This window comes from Protopterus annectens, chromosome 1.part0 (assembly GCF_019279795.1).
Source record: "Protopterus annectens isolate FY-2018-M chromosome 1.part0, PAN1.0, whole genome shotgun sequence".
Taxonomy (NCBI): domain Eukaryota; kingdom Metazoa; phylum Chordata; order Ceratodontiformes; family Protopteridae; genus Protopterus; species Protopterus annectens.
This window is the reverse complement of record NC_056725.1, coordinates 373,662,903-373,686,901: the sequence shown is the minus strand read 5'-3', so window position 1 is coordinate 373,686,901 and position 23,999 is coordinate 373,662,903. Positions and strand designations below refer to the sequence as shown.

Here is a 23,999-nt window from a genome sequence, read left to right as displayed (position 1 = left end):
TGTGTGGAACAGTGGTGAGAGGAGAATTTAGCATTTGCAGCAAATTTGGCAACTTTATTGTAGCATGTATTGAGTTTAGTTTTTAGGGAGGACTGAATATTGGTTAGGATGGGGGCGCCGTATAGGAAAGTAGGAAGCAGGAATGAGGAGGCAAGAGCTTTTTTTGCAGAGAAAGTGAGAACGTAATTGTGCCTATAGAGGGCACCTAGCTTTTGATGTTTTTTTTTTATGTTATTCTGGATATGAAGGTCAAAAGTTAAGTTATCGTCAAGGATGACACCAAGCAGTTTGGTACTGGGAACAACATTAATAACAGTATTGTTTTGGGAATGAACTGAAAAGTCAGACTTATTAACTGGGCTAGATTTTCTGGGGTAAATATTATCAGTTTGGTTTTGTTGGGGTTAACGGCAAGATGATTCTGTGACATCCGGGATTCAGTTGAGGTAAAAGCCTCTTGGGTAAGGTGCTGCATTGTAGAAGCAGATTTAGAAGAGCATATAATGGTAGACTCATTTGCATATTGGATTACAGTACTGTGGGTAAGAGTTGCATGGAAGTCTTTGATGAATATACTAAATAAAAGTGCACCCAGTTTGGAACCCTGGGGGACTCCTGTGTTGGTGTTGTTGAAAGGAGAGGAGCAGCGTTGCCATATGGTAGCTTGTTGCCTATGACTGAAATAGCTGGAAAACCACTGAGGGGTGGAGGGAGAGGTGCCAAGGTTAGACAGTTTAGTAAGCAGAAGGGAGTGGGAAACTGTGTTGAACACCTTTGATAGATCCAGGAAGAGTGCGGAGACTATGGATCCATCATCCCTGGCTCTATTAACAGTGTCCAGGAAGGAAATGAGAGCAGTGTTAGTGATATGTCCTGGCCTAAAGCCATGTTGAGTGGGGGAAAGCAGGTGGTTTGTAGTCATGTGGCTAAGGAGTTGAGTGTGAATGCACTTCTCTAGTATTTTTGAGATGGGAGACGGAATGGCAATGGGTTGAAAGTTGGGAATGTCAGAGTTGTTGCCACCTTTATGAAGTGGTACAACATATGCCTTTTTCCAGATATCAGGCATGCAGGATTCCTGAATGGACCTGTTAAGGAGGATACTGATGGGGTATGCAATTGAGGAGGCAGATAGCTGTAAGAATTCTGCAGGTAGGTTATCTGGGGCATTGGTGCATGGTTTTAGTTTGTGAAGGAGCTTTTGTATGGTGGAGGTAGGTATGGGGGACAGTAAGAAAGTTGGTAATGAAGGTGATGTGGCAAGTGGTGTGGCGGGGTGTGGTTGGTTAGTGTTGATGGGTGGGAAGGTGGTAGTAAGTTTAACAATACTATCGATGAAATAAGAATTAAAGAGAGAGGCTAATTCAGTGGGGGGGGGGGTTCTGCATCAGGGCATGGATTGTGGATTGTTCCAGGATGGAGTAAGGAGTTGATTGTTCCCCAGAATTTCTTGGGGTTATGATTATGTTGGTTTTGGAGGCTTTGGAAGTAATCTTTTTTGTTTATGAGAACTAAACGTTTGGCCTGGTTGTGAAGTTGTTTGTACTGGATGAGAGTAGCAGGAGTTTTGTTTTTTAGCCAGGCTTTCCAGGCTTTATCCCTAGAGGACATAATTTGCTTTGTTGGCTTAGTGAGCCATTTGTAATGTTTTGTCTTGACTCTTTTTAACTGGAGAGGGGCAAGAGAGTTCAAGATAGTCAGAAATTTAGTATTAAAAAATTCTACAGCTTCATTATGAGGGAGAGATTTTAGTGGATTCCAGTTAGTATTTTGCAAAGCTTCATTAAGAGTAGCTGGGGAGAATTGGGACAAATTCTGGGTGTATCTGTATTGGTGTTTGTTAGGTAGGGTGGTAGGCTTACATATTATGAATGTTGGAGAGTGGTCACTTTTACTGTTTGCAAGAGTACCAGAGGTGGATATGTTATCAGGGTCAGAAACCATGATCCAATTCAAGATTGAACCTTTGCTATTCTTAGTGTCAGGTCTGGTGATATCAGAAATAAGCTGGGTATAGCTGTGGAGATTGATGTCTAATGAGTGATTGTTGTTGGAGATATCTAACCAATTAATATTTACATTGCTTAGGATTAGTGTTTCATTTTTTATGTTATTGGTAGTTCAGGCAAGGATGTCTTCTAGAATGGAAATGTTGTTGCCTGGGGGAATGTATATGACTATAATGCATAGGTTTTTATAGTTATTCAATTTAAAATAGGCAATAAGTAATTCTGTGGTAGAGAAGGAGGGAATGGGCTTAGAATATGGAAATACTTGGATATAATAAGGCTATGCCTCTGCCTTTTTGTGAGTCTGTCAGATCTGAGACAGGAATAGTTTGTGGGAAGGAATTCAGAATCCTTTATGCATGGTTTTAGGGAAGTCTCAGTTATGGCTAAGAAGTCAGGTTTATATTAACTTAACCATGCATGTAGAAGATGGGTTTTGCTTCTAATACGTTGAATGTTGATAGTAGTGAGATTGAGGGATCTTGTTGAGTTAGGGGCATTATGAGGAGAAGAAGGACCAGGGTTAGGGTGGTCACCACACTGGACTAGGTTAGGATAACTAGGATAACTAGGAGGCATCTTTGGATAGAGCTTCCTTTTTGGATCTGTGACATGGTTTTGTACAAGGTCCCTAGGAGGTCTCCTTTGTAGAATAATATTAGAGTCATAATGAATAGAGCAGATAGTTGAGTAGCTGTAGGAGATGGGAATGTAGGTAGATGTTGTTGATGTAGGTATGGGGGGTATACATGTTGGTTGAAGTGATGAGAGTTGTAGAAGGAGAGAGAGGTATATGGAGAATAAAAGGAGAAGGATGTTGTGCAATGGGGGCATGTTTGAGAGGAGTGATGTTCCCTGCTTTGATATAGAAAGTTTCCAGAAAAAGAAAATGTGGGTAGGTATTAGGTCAGATGTAGAGGTAGGAGTGTATGGTGATATAAGTGAAGAAAGGGGTAAGGTGGTTAGATATAGGAAAGTAGAAGTGGAAGGTGATAATAGACTAAGGAAGAGGTTAGGAGTATAGAAACTGTAGCTGCCAGGTAGGAGTCATGTAGAAGAGTAGAGCAGGCTGAGTGTGTAGAGTAGGTGAGATGGAAGTTAGGGTGTGGTGTGGATGGGTGGAGATGGATTGGAGGATTGTGGGTGGGTGTGGCTTGGATAGGTATAAGTGTAATTGAAATGGGGATGGGTGGGAATAGGGTAGGGTAGGGGAGCATAGTGAGGCCGAGCAAAGCGAGGGGGAATGGAGCGAGGACCCACTGATCTGTGGAAGGCCAGGGTTGTGGAAAAAACAATCAGGAGCAGCACTTCTTGAAATTAACCAGGTCAATACAGTATAGTTATATAGCCTTTACTAAAGAACTAGCCTTTTTGTTTTGTTTTTGGTGTGAACAATTAACTTTGGGGATAGAGTTCCCTGCTTGGACAGTCTTATTTTGCATTCGCTCAGTAGGTGAGATGAGCGGCAGAGAGATTTTCCATTCACTAAGCTTTTAGCTTTTATTTCAAATTGATTACCAGCTATCAGGATTAGCTATAATTTAAATAATGATGTATAAATATGAGTATAAATAATTAATATGTACAAATAGGAATGTGTATATAAAGCTTTAATTTTGTAAATATGTGCAGATAAATATCTAAATATTGTAAATAAGTTATTATCTATGTAAACCTAGTCGCTTGTAAATAAGATGTAAATAAATTACCCCTACTCTTTTTAATAGGTGCCATGGGATGCTTTTATATCCACCTGAGCTACCATAAACTCAAGCAGGTGGGAACCTTTGTTTAATGTGTTACCTGAAGGACAGCACATTCAGAAGTGCAGCACTCCCCTTATGTTGGGCTTCAGAGCCTGCATTCAATTTACCTGGTGTGGGAATGGAACACACAACATTCTGTACCACAGGCAAGTGTGCTACTTGTGACACTGACATTGCAAACAATAGCTACTTTTCTTTGCTCCCAGCTACTACTGTATTTACAACTGCAGTGTAGAGTTGTGTAATGTGCTAAGAACTACTGCACAGTGAGATATTGACAATTTCTTCTTTGGTTGAAATGTACTAAATATGTCTTTTTATTTACTATTTTCAAATTAATATTGTTATAAAGTAATATGTTAGTAATTCTATGTACTTTTCTAATTGTTAATGTCATATAACCCAAGAATTACTGTACTTCTGTTGCTTGCTGTCTGCCAGGTATGCTAGTCCATGGCTAAAAAGGGTTCAAGGGCCAGTCTATCTACACAGTAACAAATAATAAATAAATACTTTTATCCAAATATTAGAACTATCTACATTGTAGTATTAAGCAGGTGAACAACTTCCTTACAGACAAAAAGTACAAAATTAATCATTAATGCAATTCTAGATAAAATCTGCAAGTATCTTTAAATTAGTGATATGCCAATAAAATTTTTACTTCAGAAACATCATATTTTTATTCGTGTTTGCCTGAACTGCAGTAGGTATGACATACGCCTTCTGCTATAACAATAAAATCCATGAAGATGTTTTGTGAATGTGTACACATAAAAACTGACCAGTTAGGCAAAATTAGTAACAATGTTGCTTCAGCCATTCATCTTCTTCTAGCTCTGTTATGGACATATTAATAAATATAATCTTCATGAAGCAATGTACAGCAAATTAAGTTCGCTATTTATTTATTTATTTATTTATTTATTTATTTCACTTTTGTTAACCAGTTTAATCCAACTGAGTTTCCAGACAAACCCATTTTCAGTGGAGACTCAAGGTGGAAAAGCCCCAGTAAACATAAGTAAAAATAAAGTGACAATATACAAATATTAAATAATAATCACAATACAAAATAATTGTAAAAATAAATGGTTATTAACTATTTGCACTGCATTGATAGTAAGAATTGGTGAAGTTTAAGATTGTCAAAGTATTAATTACTGGAATGGTTTGTGTACTTAAGCTTCCTCTAGTTATGTAGTAGACTGACTATATCAGGAAAAACAAACTACACAGAGTATATCCAAAACTGTGAGAAATCATCAATGCCTATATTAAAGGCCACCTGATGCAGAGAATGCACTTTCAGATGATAGATGAACAGTTAAGTGAAAATTATATTACTAAGTAGCAAATATAAAGGTAGAGACCCTTCTGTTTACTGCTATTACACAAAATAAGAACAGATCATAATCTATGCAAGTTATATTTCAATAAGGACAGCTGTATTTGTAAACATTCTGAGATAATAGTTAATGTAGGTTTATTTTGGGAGGTGTGGCATTCAGCAAATGGTAATTCACTGAATGCAGTTTCCCCATTTCAAGTTTTCTGAATTCCATAGTCCTCAGATGTTTTTACATTAAGGTAGGTGTACTGCAAGGTTGTAGTAATCTAAGCAGTTCTTTTACCCTTGCAGGGTGCTTTGCTTTTATCCATGGCTGTGTGACCATGGAGTTAGCATATAGGCATAAGGTATAGAGGGGGCATAGCCTGAATGAATGAGGTTGCATGAGGGCTTATACCTAAAAAAGTATTTTGTTCACACCTTCGCCTAAAATGTAAGCTGTTGAGCTAGTTGCTTGACAAATTTCATTCAGTTTGCTCTTGATGTGTTGTTGATTGGCCTTTTGTAGTGGATGCATTTGTTTTACTGCTAAGCTTTTTTGAAATACATACACATACTCTACATGCTTGAAAAATTATAAAACAATGTTAAAAGACTGTATAAGCATTTTAGAACAGCTGAGGATGTGATCAGCTATGCAATATAGTTAGGCATTTAAGCTTGTGATGTCAGTGCAGTTTGTAAGCTCAAGTCTTATTTGGATAGCCGCAGTGCATTTTTGAACACATTTCCAGTTATGCTCATATAGTCAAAAAACATTCATAAGAATTCATAATTGCAAATATCTGTAAAACACACTGTAGTGAAATAACCTCAAAATAGCTATCATCACCACAAAAATATTAAGTAATGGCTGCATCTTATTACCATATTCCCAGAGACAAAATAGGAATTTTAAGGATAAGTTGAGTAAAACTAGCTGATTATACCATTTTTGTTTTGTTCTTACTAGAGTTGCAGCATATTTCTTCCACCAATTAATATGCAGTTGATATCTGCCATGGGTTATAACTCATGCAGTCCTACCATCAAAATTTGATGAGATACAGATCAAACAATATGAGGTTGCAATCATAACAGTTGTACTACTTAGTATACAAAGGATAATGGGCCTTAAAAATGGATGGAAAATGTGCACTTATGGCTTCAGTAATCCAAAACCAGCCACAGTAAGATAAGCTCCACAAGGCACAGCTACAGATCAGAGTTACAAATACTGGCACCCCAGGATTTTGCCCACCTCGGATGAAGACTAGTACCTTCCAGTATGACCTTACAAATTGTAGTTAAAACTCAACTTATTTTGCACACCCATGCATGTACAGGACTCTCAGAATGGGGAGGGAAATGTGACACTTCAGAACCACACCCCTTCTTTCCAAGCTTTAAGGTATGCTGCCACCAGTTAGTCAAAAGTAACAAAACACGAACACACCTTACTACTTAAATGCTTCAATTAAGCCAGCTTTTCACTATTCAGATGGCAGCAATTAATGTCTTCTCAGTGGACAGATAACACACAAGTGTACGTGGATTTAAAACATGTAAGCCCTTTAACCAGTAAATAAGTCATTGGCCAAAAGCATTTGAAGTTGAACAATGAAATGATTTCCTTGAAATAAGCAAACAAAAGCATTCACAAGTAAATATAAAACAGTAAAAGTCATGCATGAGACTTTAAAAATAAAATATTCAAAAGACAAGAAATGGTCAGGAAAAATATATTCTAACCTCTAAGCTAGAAACTAGAAGCAATCTGCTTCTGGCTAAATATATACTGTGCCCTTACTGTTGCTGGATTTTAAGCCCAAAACAGAACTTTCAGAGTTCCTATAGGTAGTACATTTGATCTATTTTTCCAAGAAGATCCTCTAACATTAACTCCTGAAGCTACTTTACTTTAGTAATTACTACTGTTTAAATTAACAGTCATCACCTCTAATTGTAAGCCACCAAAAAAGATTTTATGTGGTTTTAGTTTAAATTTAGGGTATGCTATTCCTCATATACTACCACTTCTCTGTTACAAGCTTCCATTTCACATGAAACAGAGCCCCTTCATGACCCTCCTCAAACACAACCTAGATCAATGGATAGGTGACTGCAAATTCACTCCTGGGGTGGTGCCCATGTCCCTCCTGGAAGAGGAGGTCTGTATTAACTACCCTAGACCCTTACCTCTGCAAACTTCACTCACCTAACCACCAACAATTTGGGGCAACTCAGGATAAATATGGCTAAGCTTCTAAGAGCTCTAGGGCTGTTGGCCTAGTAACTTCCTATGAAGCTATATATGCTCATGAAGGAAGCGTGAGGTTCATCAGGCCAGAATCTAATTAAAACAAGTCATCATCATTATTTCATCCAAGTCATTATTATCCAAGGAGCATGAGATTTTCACTGGAGTTTTGCACAGTCAGAAAGCAAAGGCTTGCTTTCATTTTTATTTTTAATTAACTGTTATACAATTCCACATTAGCAAACACCCAGTTATATACTATTTTAGAGATTTTGTTTTACATTTTAATTTACATGTTACAGCTTGCTGAAAAAGGCAAGTACAATGCATTTTTTATTTTTATCTTGATTTACTGTCACTCTAGTACAACATTTTAGGCATTTTATGTGAAAGAACACAGACATTCTCTGAGAACATTACAGTTCTTTTTACAGTATCCACTGTGAATTTGAGGTAAGTTATTTTTTTCGTATGAAAGATAATCTGTTTTTCTAAAAGCATTTTATGATGGATTATGGGAGCTCATTTTTCTTCAACGCTATTCCATTTGTTAACATTTTATCCTGTCTTTGTGACAAAATGTGTCATTAAAGTGTTATTCTAAATGATTTGATAAAAAAAGTCAGCAAATAAATCAATAGTAAAACCATGTGCTTTAATTAAGGAAATGGTACATTGCCATAAATGTGAAACTTATTTTCTTTTGTACATTTTGTGCATGGTAGGTTAACTGCATTGAAAGGAATGTTTTATTAATAGCTTTAGAAGTTAGCTTACTGTCATAGCCGGTTTTAAGCACCAGCGAGCCCTGTCATATTTGGAGGTCACCTGGTCCTAGGGGTTCCAAAACCACATTAAGTTATCATATTTTCACATTTTTACTACATGTTTCTCAAACCAACCAAAGTTAGTACTGAAATAGTGTGTGCCTAATATCTAAGTTGGGTAACAATAACTCTGACAGGATGAAAGATTCAAAGTATTAGCAGTACTTCTTCTTTAAAAATTTAAAGACACAGCTGGTTGTAGTGACAGACTTAATTATATGGGCAGCTGTTTTATCAAGTAGCAGGTTGCATGATTTCATGAATTATTTTACCACTGAAATGGCTCCTTGACATAGTTAAATTCTGCTGCAGGCATTTTCCCCAATTTTTTAATTTAACTAGTGAAGAAAGACAAGCTTTAAATGAATTACAGGATAATGTAAATATTGTGATTAGGCCTGCGGATAAGGGAGGTGCCACTGTGATATTAGTCAAGGACTTTTATGATAAAGAAATAACTGACATGTTGTCTGAACAGACTACCTATAAGTGCCTAACTCCTATGGAATTGAATGTTTTAATTAAGAATGTATACACAGATTTATATGATATGCTAATGTGCTCTATTATAGATAATGATCTTTACAAATACTTTCTTATTGAGAAACCACTAGTTCCTATGTTTAGAGGTTTACCAAAGATTCATAAGAACCTACAAAAACCACCCCTGAGACCTATAGTCTCAGGCAAGGGATGGTTAACTGAGAGCATCTTCATCTATATAGAGAAACAGCTAAAACCTATTGTACAAACAACTACATCTATTCTTAGGGACACGCAACAGTTTTTAGAAGCACTAACTACATTAAATAATGATGGGCTCTTGATGGAAACAGATTATCTAGTAACCCTGGATGTAAAGTCCCTATTTACATGTATACCCAATGATGTAGGTCTAGAATATTTAAGGTTGTACTTAATTCAGAAAGATATAACAAGGGATGAGGTAATTAAGATTATAATGTTATTGGAAATCATTTTGAATAATAATGTTTTCATATTTGCTGATAAGTATTTTTTGCAAACAACAGGAGTGGCAATGGGTACCCCATGTGCCAACTCATATGCAAATTTAGTACTTGCTTACTGGGAACATACATACATTCTACAACATACTGTTTTTTCTAAATATATTAGACTTTATAAGAGATTTGTGGATGACCTCTTTTTGATTTGGGGAGGAGACTATGAATCACTTAATGATTTTATTACCTATATAAATGGCACCACTAGCTTTTTAACATTAACTAGTAACTGCTCAGAAGATTCTATAGAGTTTCTAGATGTGTTGATTTCAAAGGATAGAGATAAGATACATACATCTATCTATAGAAAACCCTGTCGAAGAAATGCCTTCTTACACAGAACCAGTATGCATCCCCCACATATATATAAAAATGTGGTAAAGAACCAGGCATTGAGATGCTCAAGGTTAACTAGTAAACAGGACATTTTTGAAAAAGCCTTATTAGACACAGAAAAGGATTTATCAGATAGGGGTTATAATAAAAAAGATTTAGAGAATCTAAATTATGTGGATCGAACAGGTAAAGGAAGTCCATATATAGAAGGCGCTGAACAACAGAATAATATGGTAGTTCATCAGAAAAGAAATAACAAGATTGGACAAAGAGTTAATATCCCTTATACTAACTGTAATAGAATGATAACAGGTGTTATTAGAAAGAACTGGGGAATTTTGACTTTAGATGAAGAGATTAGTAAGATAGTAGGTCAACATCCGAGCTTCAGTTATAAGAACACTAGGTCCTTGAAGAGACTACTATGTTATGAGCACAAACAGACTAGAATACTTTCAGTAAAAAAGGGAACTTTTCCTTGTTACAATTGTAACCAGTGTCAATATATATATAATAGAAATACTTTTACACATCCTGACACACAAGTATGTTATGAGTTTGATTTCTATGCTAGTTGTGCTTCCCGAAATGTTGTTTATTTAGGTGTTTGTCAAAAATGCAATATGTATTATGTTGGTAAAACGAATAGAACATTAAGAGAGAGAATTAGGGAACATCTGTATGCCATAAGCAAAGAGAATGAGACCAATGCCCTAGCCAAACATGTGATTTATAATGATACCACACATAAATTCAAGTTCATGGTTTTAGAACTGATACACACCACCACAAGGCTAGGAAACATAAGTAACTTTACTGAAAAAGAAGAGAACAAATGGATAATCAGACTACAAGCTGATATTAGACATGGCCTCAATGATAGAGTTTCTTTAAAACCCTTTTTGAAAGATAGACCATTGAGACATTAACAACACTGCTCTTTCCATACAATTCTTCACTTGCATACACTAGTTTCTCTCATTCAAGTATACATATTGCACTTAATTCATACTGATTTTCACCACATACTCTCACATACACATTCATGCGATTCTCACATACATATATAAGCATATACATACTTTTTTATATACCTTTTTGCATTCACTTTTATATTTACATTCACACACATATCTATCATATATTACATTTACTTCACACGTCCACATATATATTCATATATACTTATATATATATATATATATATATATATATATATATATATATGTGTGTATTTTTATGTATCATATATATATATATATATATATATATATATATATATATATATTATATATATATTTTTTATATATTTTTATACATACTTATTTATATATATATATACTTTCACACACATATATTTATACATAATATTGAGGTATAGATTGAGTCACATATAAGTATACAGATATGGATATGTATATGTATGTATTTTTTATTTTTTACATTTTCATATTTATATGTTTATGTATTTTTATATTTTTATGTTTCTATATGAATTTTTTATGTATGTCTGTTTGCATATAGATACATCATGTGTATGAATATATTTTATTAATATTTTATTATTATTTTTAGAAACTCACAGTAGACTGCCAGTTTTATTAGACAATTCTATCAGTCAACAACTGTCTTTATAAAGATCTCTCTAAAGACAAGGAAATTAAATACTGTAAATTAGAATTAATTAGAATTAATTAGCTAATTAACATTCAGAGATTTTATTGGCTTGAGAAAGAGGTAAGTAGAGATATAAGGGAGTTTTTTACTTTTAATTTTCATTAAAGTCTGAAGAAGTGCCCTGTGAGGCGTGAAAGTGCTTACTTTCTACAAATAAAGGATACATCAGCTTTTTAAGTTGGCTTTGATTGTCATGGTGTGCTTCTAATCTCTTTTTTCTACACAGCTGGTTGTAGTGACAGACTTAATTATATGGGCAGCTGTTTTATCAAGTAGCAGGCTGCATGATTTCATGAATTATTTTACCACTGAAATGGCTCCTTGACATAGTTAAATTCTGCTGCAGGCATTTTCCCCAGTGAAGCTAATATGTGCACCTTAATCTATTAATAGCATTGCCCCTTTGGAAGAGGTAAAAAAATACTGACAAAAGCAACTCCTTTTATTCCACCCTGCGTCCTGCCTACTTCGCTCCTTTTTTGCCATGCCTATTATGCAAGTAGACACTTCTGTTCAACACTGTTGAAAGTGGAATGTGTTACATGTTTTCACTAATCTCCCTCAGACCCAGTCACTTCACACTGAAGTGATGGTTGAACAAAGCTACATGTCTTGAGGTAATGATTTAGAAATTCTGGTATTAAGACTTGTAAGGTCACTTTGCCGATCTACTAATCTGATTTCCTAATCAACAATCAATTTTCTAGACGGAATGGAAACATGGGCTTGTGGCAACCCTGTCTGTTGTTTATGACTGGGAGCCACATGTAACATTACCGATGATCTTTTGTCTCCATTACGATTGAGTTCCTGCTAACTGGCAAAAGTGCTGAGGCCTCCTGATTATGTTACACTTACTCAGGATATAGGACTTCTTTTTTTGTTTTAGTTAGTTCTCTTAACCGATTTTGCCAAGACCCCTCTGATTCTGTTAATCTGGTTGTTGCCCCAATTTCATTTCCTTATTTAAATACTGCCGGACTCTCTAGCTATTCTAATCTTTTGAAATCCCAGTGCATTCATTCTTCTGGGAAACACTGATTTTGTTTTATTTATTTTTTTATTCTGCTTCAAAAATCTGTCATTTCTCAGGTGGTGGAGCATGACTTCTTTATCCTGCAACAAACATGCTGTTGACATTAGTTCTGCTGTGAATCCCATGGCTTTGCTAATTCTACAGGAGTTCCCAAAAATGTAAAGCTGACCCTGCTATCCATTCCCATATTAGAATTCTTGAATGGCTCTCCTAATCAGTAACAACCACACTGTACTGAGTCAGTTAATTATTTGTAGCTAACAATTTATTGTTTTATTCTGTCTGTCTACATGAATATGACAATAAGTATTTTTTGTCGAAAGAAGTAGTTGAAGTTTGACACAATAATTTTTTTTACTTTTTTTTTCCTGCAATGATTTAAGAGTTTATGTTTACTCTAAGTGTACTAGCTTCCCTTACCATAAATTACTGAATTCACTTCATAATTTGGGGAAGATAAGTAATGGATGGCATGATAGTTTGCTGAATTGTTTTTTTGTGGGGTAATGCTAATAACGATTAGTAAGTATACTGTAATTAAAACTTACCAGTGTTTTTAATATAGAGTGTATAGTAACAAGCATTTGATGTTTTTTTCCCGTTATTTGTACAAACATTTGCTTTGGTAAAACCTCAGCAAAGACAACAGAAAAAGGACAAGGTATTCCTTTCATGACTTTTGAAATCAGGACTTGTCAGTTGCATAGTGAAATGTTTTGCTTTTAACAACCATATCTAACTGAATGGTAGAAATATTACTACAATTCAATATACAGATGATTTTATACGTGATCAATTTTGTATAAACAAAAGAGAAGGGCTCAATGACAAATTAATGATAAATGACTAGTACTTGTATATATACACACCTAATACCTTAAGTGCCTGTTTGCTCACTTTTTAAATGCACTCAAAAGCAATATTCATGGTACATTATTTCATTCAGTAGGACAACGTGTGAATTTTAGTACAATAGGTGTAAGTCCACCTCTTAAAATTGTATAAAAACAGCAAAGGCCATTGGAATATTTGCTTTGAAGTTTATTAGACTGACATATCAGCCAATGTGATCTAGGCAAAGCTTTGCTGCAAGCCAAAGCCACCGATTGTCTCATTAGCATGGCAACCAATGTGACCCAAGCAGCTAACTCAGCTGTAGTTACAGGATATGCTGAACATACAGCAAAGCCTTGCTAAACTAAAAAAAGTTGATATTTAAAAAACTAGTAGCTTGTGGAAATGAAAAGATAAGAAAAGTGAAACATGCAATAGAAAAAAGGAGTCGCATGATGAAAAACACAGGATTATCTGTAATAGAACAAATGCGGAAGATATTGGTGTAAGCTCATCCACAAGTTCAAATATAGGATAAGATTAATTCACTGAAACTGACAGAGAATATAGAGAGGGAAGAGTAACAAATTAACAACTGAATGATTACAATCTAGTGATATATGCAGATAGTAAAAGCAGTACATGCCAGAGGAAGTTATCTAAAATCTGGAAAATGCTGAAAAATAATGAGGTGATAACAGAGAAAGAAAATTCATGCAGATAAAAAAAAATCATTTGCTTTTTTGATTTTATCTACGCGCTAGTTTTTTTTTCTGTTTATCCTGCACCTCCAGTTCATTCAACTCACTTTCGGCTTGTCAGTCGCAGCATTTCTAAATTATCTAAAATGTTTTCCAAAAAAAAAAGGGATGAGTAGTGAACGTGATCATTTAGGTCACTGTACAGCAGTTAGATAAAGTGGGTGAATATATTATGAATGGGTATAATTAGTGCTTGGGGTATTCTGAGAATTTGCCTTTGCCTGTTATGCAGTTGTCCTCACAATATTTGCAGTAAGGACATGTTTGCAAATTTGCCTCTTGTGAAATGATAACGTAAGTGTCAAAGTTAGAGACTATACATTCAGTGAAAGTCAATGATATTTAGTGTAATTACTTATGGAAAACCAGATAAGCATTTTTTTTTACAGAAACATAGGAGAAGATTGGAAGATCATTCTAGCAGAGATAGTAAAGCCAACAATGCAAAACAAACTAAGCGATGGAATTCCAAATATAATGGGTAGTCATGCAAGAGGTTTTTTTTTTTTTTTTTTTTTTTTTTTTATGGGGGAGGACAAAAGCTGTTGATGAATTGGGACTGGCAGATTATTTACTAGGCATGAAATATGGAAATGGGCAAAGTAGATGGGGAAACAATCCTATTTCATGCCTTTCTTATTGTTAGATTTCTCAGCCCTGATGCCATTAAGAATCTAACCTTTCAGTGGATGACAAGTGCAGTGAACATTCCACTGATGTCTGAGATCTACTCATCCTATGAAAATCTGCTGTCACTGCTGGTGGACAAATCCTCTAATCAATAGGAAACTGCAAGAAACCTGATGACTGATGTGTTCTGAAAAAAGTAACTCCACTAACCTCTAAACACCACCCACCCTGTGGGAACCTCCAGTAACTCTTAGTGTAAACTATGACATTATACAAAATTAATATAATTTGCAAGCCACTTCTGACTACTGCACACAGATGACAATCTCAGCTCCTGAATCTAGGCGGGTTTGTAGCTTTTGCTGCCATGGAAAGTATGGTACTGCTGTTTAGGAAAACTGCTTTCCTTGAGACATTTTTATAAGTAAAACTGTAATTTTAAAGAGTACTCAGTTAATCTTAATTGTTGTAGTCATCCACAGATAAGTACTACAGATTGATATTTTGCACTTTTCTTAAGTTAACTAACCCTGCTGCTGATATAGCGCTGAATTATTTATTCTAGTTCTGCACTTTATCATTGTAAAGTGCCGTTGTATTTCACTGATCATAATTACTGTTCTTCTGTACTATAACGATCTTGTCCATGGAAGTGTTTACTGGTTAATTTGTTGCCTGTTTTGTAATTTCTGCACTTTGGGTTCACCCTTGTTTGATGTTATATTAAGAAAGGTTAGAGCTGCATTCTAGTGCCAGTAGACAGTAGCCTAGACTGTTCTGTGTTTGGAAATCACAGAGGAAGGCTTCACATGTATTTTTGTGACTGGCTAGTGGGTTATTTTGACTGTTAGTCAGTTTCTCTGTCTGTATTACAGTCAATGTCTACTGACTGTTTTGGTTCTATACAGTGCCATCCTAACACAGAAAAGTGCTACAGCTCAGTATTTTGCAATTTTCTTAAGTCATGTGTACTGCTGCTATATTGATGAATTATTTATTGTTATTCATGTGCTTTATTGTTATAAAGTACAGTTGTATTTCATTAATCTTAACAGTTGGTTTTCTACAATGTAGTCATCTTGTACAAGGAAGTGTTTGCTAATTATTTTTTTTACTGTTCTGTAGTTTCTGTATTTTGGGCTCACCCTTTGTGTGATTTTATATTAAGAAGGTTAAGTTTACACTCTAGTAGCAGTAGAGGGTAGCCTGGTCTGTTCTGAGCTTGGAGTCCCAGAGAAAGGCTTTAAGTGAGTTTTTGTGATTGGCCAGTTGGCTATTTTATGCATAAAGTCATTGTGTTTGCTCAGTGCTGCTCACCACACATAGATGGTTAGCCGTGCCATGTGTAGTAACAAGTGCTTAGAATATCAAGTTCTGAATAAAAAACACTCATAAATTTTTTTGCAGTTGCCTGATGAGCAGCAGGCGCTTACAAAGGGGAGCATCACTCTGCAAGATTCGACTACGATTGCAATTATTACCCAACTGACATCCAAACAAATCTGTTATATGCTCATTTAATTCTCCTATACATTGGTTATGCACAAGAAAAATCACCAAAACAAGCTTCAAAACAAGCTTGCCACTAATCAAAGCCTTATTTAAATACACTCTTAATTCCTTGCCTACTGAAGTCCATTACATATGTACCCAAAACCTTGGATCTTGACTTTCGTCCTGTCTCTGTAAATAGCTTGGTAGACTTGGACATCCTGAGACAATGTAAAAATTGTTTCATGTTCTCTCATAACTACTTAATTCCTGAAAAATGTACACAGTATGTAAGAGATGTAAGTATACACTGTCACTGGAGGCAATGCTCTCACATAAAACTACTACAACTACCAAACAGATTGTCAGAAGCACACAAAATCACAAATCACCTGTTACACACACCACAGACAACACATACACCCAAAAATGCTGAGGCCCTTAAAAGTGATCTTCCCTAAGCTCAAAGGCCACCCAGGTTTAGAAATTATGATAACTATGCACACAGGGAAGTTATTCTTTATTGGTATGCAGTATTTAAGTTAAGTTCATGCAATTCATATAACTTCTGCATACAGTCCTGCTTAGAGAGCAACTTCTCACTTTGGGAGTTTGTGAGATCCATTCATGGGCAAAGTGCTCCAGAGATCCCTTTTCAAAAAAAAATCCATTTCTTTTGACTTTGTTTAAATAATTAGTTTTATACAATTACCTTAGGATTCAGAAAGATTCTCAGCAGTCATGTAAATTGCATACTGTAATTCAGTCAATCTACACAATGGTGAGAAAATGCAATAAAGAGACAGGTATAGCTGCAATGACAAAGACTTTATTATCATCTTATTAGCATGTTTCTGAATCACAGTTTTCCAGCACTAGTACTCTAAGACCTATTGGTGGTAGTGTTTTCCCTGGTGACCCATGCATGGCATTGGCAAAGGTATGCCACACAAATTCAGACACCTATGCACACTCATACACACTCCAGACATTCACACACACACACACACACACACACACACACACACACACACACACACACACACACACACATGCACACACACACGCAGACATGTATACACACACACACACACACACACACACACACACACACACACACACACAAAACCACATACACCTATTTGCACACACAGCTATCAAACAAATAAACTGAGAACAATCACGTTTATAAAAGCACCCATTCATCCACATTCAAGTCCAGCAAACACAGGCACACACACATGCACGCGCACATTCACACATTCATCTAGCTGCATACAATAACATCCTACATATACAATGACATCCCTTCACCAGCCCCAACATGTTCTCTGAGCTTACCTGCACCATGACTGCTTCCACGGGATTGAATGGTTGACCACAGTCTTTTGGCAGAAGTCACTTTTTCCTCCAGCACTACAAATTTAGGCAGATGTGTGAATTAGGATGGCAAGCCTATTAAAGACTCCTGCCCTTGAGCCTAACTCTGTACAAGGAGCTGTTTTCCCTTCATTCCCTAATAGGGTGGCACCATGGTGCAGCGGTTAATGCTGTCTCCCCACAGCAAGAGGTTCTTCGGTTCGATTCTTGGCTGGGGTGCCTTCTGTGTGGAGTTTACATGTTCTCCCTGCATTCACGTGGGTTTCCTCTGGGTACTCCGGTTTCCTACCACATTCTAAAGACATGCTTCTGGAGCATTTCTCCCCAGGCCTCCGCTGAAAACAGGATCCGTGGAACCTAGTCGGACTTTCCCGGTCAACAAATCTTAAATAAATAAATAATATTTACAACAAACTCTTAGGCCACTATAGCTTTGGGGAAAATAACTATCTTTAGGCTCATTAAACTCTGTGAAAAAATGATCATTCAGTCATAGCAGTCTGGCCTTCAGTGAGTTCATATTCAAAAGGTCATTGTGTTTGACATTGGTTACATTGTATATAATTATATATGAATATTATTTATATAAATGTATATTTATTGTAGTTTATTGCATTTACTGTCATACAGTATTCAACAACTTCCAGTTCACAACTCATTTAAAAGAAAACATCTATTAGAATTATACAAACAACAAAGTTTATGTAAATGTAGTGATTCCGAGTCATAACAGTTTACTAACTGGTATTTTAGTTTTTTATTTTACATTGTATGATAATATTTTCTTAATTGTGTTTCAGAGAGGTGTACTTTGTTCCAGTTGTACTATCTGATGTATACAATACCTTGTTACTATTATTTGTACTTTGTATATTTGTATTGAATGCATTTACTTAATACTGCTTTTTTGCTTTTTTCTTTGCAATTAATAATTTTATTAGCATTTAAGCATTTTTAACTAGAGGTTGTAGTTGTCCAGTTTCCTAACTAGAAACAAACACAATAAAATAAAACAAATAAATAAAACAATAACTGTAATGATGCTGCTACCAGTACTAATCACTGCTATTGTATGTATTGTGTTGCTGCATTTTATTGATATGGTAGATCCTATTAATAAAGAAAAAGGCCTGGCTTCTGACAGAACAAACAATTATGTGCTTCCATGTAGTGAGAAAAAGAAAATTATGTATACGTGTCCCATAATGATGTTTATTTTAGAATACTTTTTATGTTCAGAAATATTTCATAAGCAGCATCCCTACTAATGAAACTACAAAAATAGTTAATCTCTTTGTTATTAAATCTGAGCCTGTAAGCTATCAGCCACAAATGGAGTTCATGTAACTGAGAGCAAAGGAGGCATATGCCACCCTCAGTTAAGAACCAAAAATTGAGTAAACATATCAACAGGTAGCACACTTGCCTTCAGTGCTGGAAGCCCCCCCCCTCCCCCCAGGTGGCTGGATCAATTTTCAAATTGCTGACACTGCATGCAGCACTCCTGGGTGTGCCATCCTCTAGATGAGATATTAAACTGAGGTTCTATCTGTTTGAGCTGGTGATAGCTCAGGAGGATGTAAAAGATCTCAAGGCGCATATTCACAAGAGTAGGGTAAGTTCTCTGATACCCTGGCCAAATTCCTCCAAGTCATTGTGAATACCACTTTGGTTCTACCCTAGGAAGAGGTCACTAACCAATGGAACTAACCAGGTCAACAAAGAATGAATGACATATAAAATAAAATCAGAATGGGGCATAATAATCAATTGTCAATTCAAAACCTTTACTTAAGATGCCACAAAACTATCATCATTTTAACAACAGATTTCTTCTAATGCGTGTGAATGGTCTGGCTATAAGAGGACAGCTGATTCACTTTGTAGTGTATTTGCTTTTGCCTTTCATTATCATTATTGCTCTTTCTATATAACACGACAATTACTTAGTTTTAACACATTTTGTTGCTAATTCATCATATCATTTTATCTTAATAACAGTAGTTGTATTCTATAGCAATAACCTACGCCTGGGTGTGGGAAATGCTGGATTTACCCACAGTTGGTGTGGTTTGGTCACGAGGGCGAAGCCCGAGTGGCCAAACAAAGACAACCGTGGGTAAATCCAGCATTACCCACACCCAGGTTATTCCTATTATACAATGACATTATTTAAGAAAAAAATAATTACTTTTCTTAAATAATGGCATTGTATAATGCCTCCTTGCTGCCCTTCCGCAGCTGTCTGGTATTCTGCGGTAGTTCTGATGTACTGCACATGTGTATACTTACGCAGTACATCAGAGGTGTGGGCAAAAGCAACGGAGAAAGCAAGATCTCCGTTGCTTTTTACAAACTGTCTCGCTATGTTAAAGGAGTTTAACATAGCGAGACAGCTTTAAAAAAAGCAACGGAGAGTCTCTGTTGCTTTTTTGAAAGCTGTCTCGCTATGTTAAACCCATTTAACATAGCAAGACAGTTTTGAAAAAGCAACGGAGAAAGCAAGATCTCCATTGCTTTTTAAAGTGTCTCGCTATGTTAAATGGGTTTAATATAGCGAGACAGCTTTAAAAAAATCAACGGAGATGCTCTGTTGCTTTTTTTAAAGCTGTCTCGCTATGTTAAACTCATTTAACATAGCAAGACAGGTTGTAAAATGCAACGGAGATCTTGCGTTCTCTGTTGCTGTAAAGAAAAAAAAAAGTTATACTAATGGAAAAAGTCCGGGCGACCGGACCTTTTTCCAATACTATAACTCTGATTTACAATGTGCACACTGACCAATCAGCGTGCATGTTTTGGAATATTAATGGGGGGGGGGTCATTGTATAATAAATAATATTAAATAAGTTTTAGATGAAAATACTGAAAATTACCAAAGCTACAATGTTGCAGTTTATAATGTTGGTATTTTCTAATGTTATATAAAATTCTAGCATAATAAATGCCCCAAAACAAATATATTTATTGACCAAGGAACATTTGTAAACCCTGTTTAGATGACCGTCAGTCATACAGTAGAGAAGTAATAGAGCCAAGTATGTGGCAGTCGTTGTATCTCTTCGCTATTCATATTATATTATACAAGACCAGCTGACATTTGGTGTTTCTCCATATAGAACTTTTAATCCTGGAATAACAAGCTTATGTCTTTGCTTGTTTCCAGTCTCCTGCAGGTAAATCACAAACCAGTATTGCATTTTCCTGTGCTTTTCTAGTTCAGTTACACTTACTCATTCCTTCACATTTTACCCTAACTTTCCCAGATACCATTTACAAGGCTTGAGCTCATGATTTATGTTACTGCCATTACACACTCCTTTATAAACATTTAGTTTTGAGCCCTGCTATAAAATCATCTGCTTTGTAACACTTTCCACAGCAGGGTATGAAGTAAAGTCAAAAAATAATCCCAATGAAAATGTGGGGCAAACAAATGAAAAAAATAATGCATCCTTGGAACTCACCTGTAAATAGTTTGACCCCAAACTTTCCCTTTCTTGACCCTTTTTAAATACATCAGCTGTCAGAATTCAAATACAGAACAAATTGTACTTGAGCGAAACTGGCGTTTTGCATTCTGCATGTGATATCTCATTTATTTTATTATCTGAAAATGTTAATTACTTTTTTATGAGATGGAAGTCATAAAAATCAGATATTTTTCACAAACTAATGTGTTTATAATAAATTTGAGGAGCGAGTCTTGTAAATGTATTGTTTCTCAATATTTTGACAACATATCACAATGCAAAATTCTTGTAGGTCATCCCATAAATATAGTAGTTGGCAATGCACACATTTATATTTATTACAATAAAAGTACGATCCATGTTCTTTATGCAAGCTTCTCTTTATTGGAAAGCTTAAAATGTATTTACATTTTTCACGGAGATAAATCGTAAAGAAGTCGGCTATTCTCCTTTCCCAAGCTTCACTCCCCATCCAAGAAAGGTAGAGATTTTTCTGCTTGTTGGTCATAGTTCACCTGGATCAAGCCCTCCTTCCCCCACAGCCAGTTCAACACCCTTACTGATGCTATATATGGTACAGACACTCGCCCCCTTCATCTAGTTAATGAAATTCTAAATTGCTATTAGATTCAGAAAAATGACATTTGGTATCTGCAGCCACACTGAGAGGTAGGCAGGCAACATTTGATCATATGGAGAACTTGGACTACTTCTGTGAGTGCACTACATTTATTTTCTATATTTGGATCATGTTAACTTTTTTTCTGATTAGTGCAATTTTTTGCAACCATGCAATGTCACAGATAGAGGATTGTGATGTCAAATGAGATTATATAGATCGTAGCAGAATAAACATTCTGGCATGGAATTATATTCATCTTCTGCACAGCTTGATTGAACATCCAGTTCAGAGCAAGACTGATGCAGCACAGAAGTCACGTGACTTGAATTCTTTTTGTAAGAGATAGTAGTTTTATACTAGGAAGAGTGGACATAACATTTAAAATAATACGTATCATTTTCTCATACAATACTGTTTCTGAAGTTATGTCTTAGGACTTAAAAACTCTGGCCTCTGTGGCTTTTAATCTCTTTTCTCTAAAATGAAACACAAAACTAAAACTAATCAGGTCAAATACCTGAAATCAGGTATACATTTAAATTATTGACATATTTGATTAAAAGTTGATGGAATACCAAGATTTGTATTACTATACATTTTGTGATGAACAAGAAGTCTATAACTGTAATGCCTGATTACATCAGCTTTAATTCTTACTGTTTTGTTACAAAGTCACAAATTTTATGAAGAACATGCCAAAATTGAGAGGCAAATTGAGACACATTCCTGAAAATAATGGCCTCCATGCCTTTGTTGTTAAAGAAGATATGTGCCTTGTGAGGGAATGCATTGCTTTACTAAATGTTTTCTGCACTGTAATAAAATATGTTGTCTATTGTTATGAGTAAGCTTCATTATTAGTGTACCATCTTTGTTGTCATTTGCAAATCCCAGCTGGTCAGTCACATTAAAAAAATCAATGCTTAGGAAGGACAATTAACAATTTCAGCATTTTTCCCCTTTCAAAGTGGCAGATAATAAAATAAAGTATAATTTAATACACAGTGAATAAGAAATAAAGATATAATTAAAATAAATACATAAACAAAGAAATAAATAGATGCATAGGGCATACATCTAAGCAGTAAAGATAAGTTTACATCATAAGATCTATTATAACGCTACCTACAAATGTTCTGGGTATCAAAATTCACAGGCCTGGAGTCATGGTGTCAAATTTGTACACCAAAGGAAATAGATAATTCAGGGAGTCCAGTTCTTAAAAAAGAAATAAAGAAAAATAAAATTCCCTTCTTTAGCTATGTTATGCTTTTTGATATTTTGTGATATAAATAATTTACAAGAAATTAACAAAAAGTTAAACAAAAAATAAAAATTAAACAATGTTTTCTCAGAAAGAAAGGAAAACTCAAACAAGGTAAATGTATAATGCCAACCATACTATAACTGTTTGAGAGTCCTTCCTGAATTTACTCTCAGCACTGCTTCTTGAATGAATTGCACATCTGTGGGCAATTTCCAGCATAATCCATAGCAGTCTAATGGTTATTGCAGTAACAGCTTGTTTTAGCTGATCATCAAAGTGATATTTGTATTACATCTATGAATTTGTTGGAACTTGCATGAATGAATGTGTAACAAAAGGGAGGCTTTGTCAACCATACACATTAAACAGATTTTTAGAACATTTTGCTAAACTGTCCTGCTGTTTCCTAATGACTTTAAAGTTCCATAGCATGGTTCTAAGCCTTGTCATTATAGCTGATTAGAAGGAGAATGACTCAACCATGCATTACAGGTGATTAAGCACACAAAGCTGCAGGCCATCTCTGATATTACTACAGGAAATATGAAATTCCTTATTAATGAGAAATCAGCAAAGCCAGAAAAAGCATGGAAAAATGTATGAAGCGGCATTAAATAACATTTTTGTTCATATAGTGCAAACTGAGATCAGTACCTTACTTTGCAAGTTTAAGTATGTCTGTAAAACTCTTCCTCTTTTAAAAGCAAAGCAATAAACCTAGAAAGCATACTGGCAGACACATTGTTTTACCAAAGTGAATCTACTAATATTAGTTTTTTTTCATTAATTCTTAAAGCTAAAAACAGGACCCCCAGATATTAAAAAGAAGAAGCAGTCATTGGTGTACTTACTGTTGGCTGAGACAAGTTACAGTACACAAGTGTGACTCTAAACTGGCACAACCTGCTTTCCTAAAGTTGAGTTTTGCTCTCTTGTGCTTTCTCTCTCTCTTCAGTGCCTATAAAGAAATGCTTCTCTTAGACAGGTCTAAAGGTTTTCACTCAGTTGTTGCCATATATAAAGCATGGGTTGACAACATCCCTACAGCGATTGCAGACAAACATCCTGGTTAATTGTTTCCTTCCTTAAATGTTGTTCTGGAAATTCTAAGAAAATATTGTGGTGTATTTATTATGCAAGCCGGAAGAAAACTAATGAAATTGACTGTCACTTACAAATTAAGATTTGCTTTAGTTTTTTTATAACACTCTTACTGAATTATCACTTAAAACCAGGGCCTGTGTTAGCATTTTGGGGGCCCCCAGCAGATGTCAA

General features: G+C 35.4%; 1 protein-coding gene across 1 annotated transcript in view; it reads right to left on the bottom strand.

Moving 5' to 3' along the window:
- LOC122792378 overlaps positions 1-23,717 on the bottom strand; it is a 30,792-nt gene extending 7,075 nt beyond the window's left edge. The window contains exon 1 of the mRNA XM_044060168.1: positions 23,576-23,717. The gene's annotated coding sequence lies outside the window, so the exon portion shown is untranslated. The remainder of the gene's footprint in view (positions 1-23,575) is intronic.
- Positions 23,718-23,999: the final 282 nt, after the last annotated feature.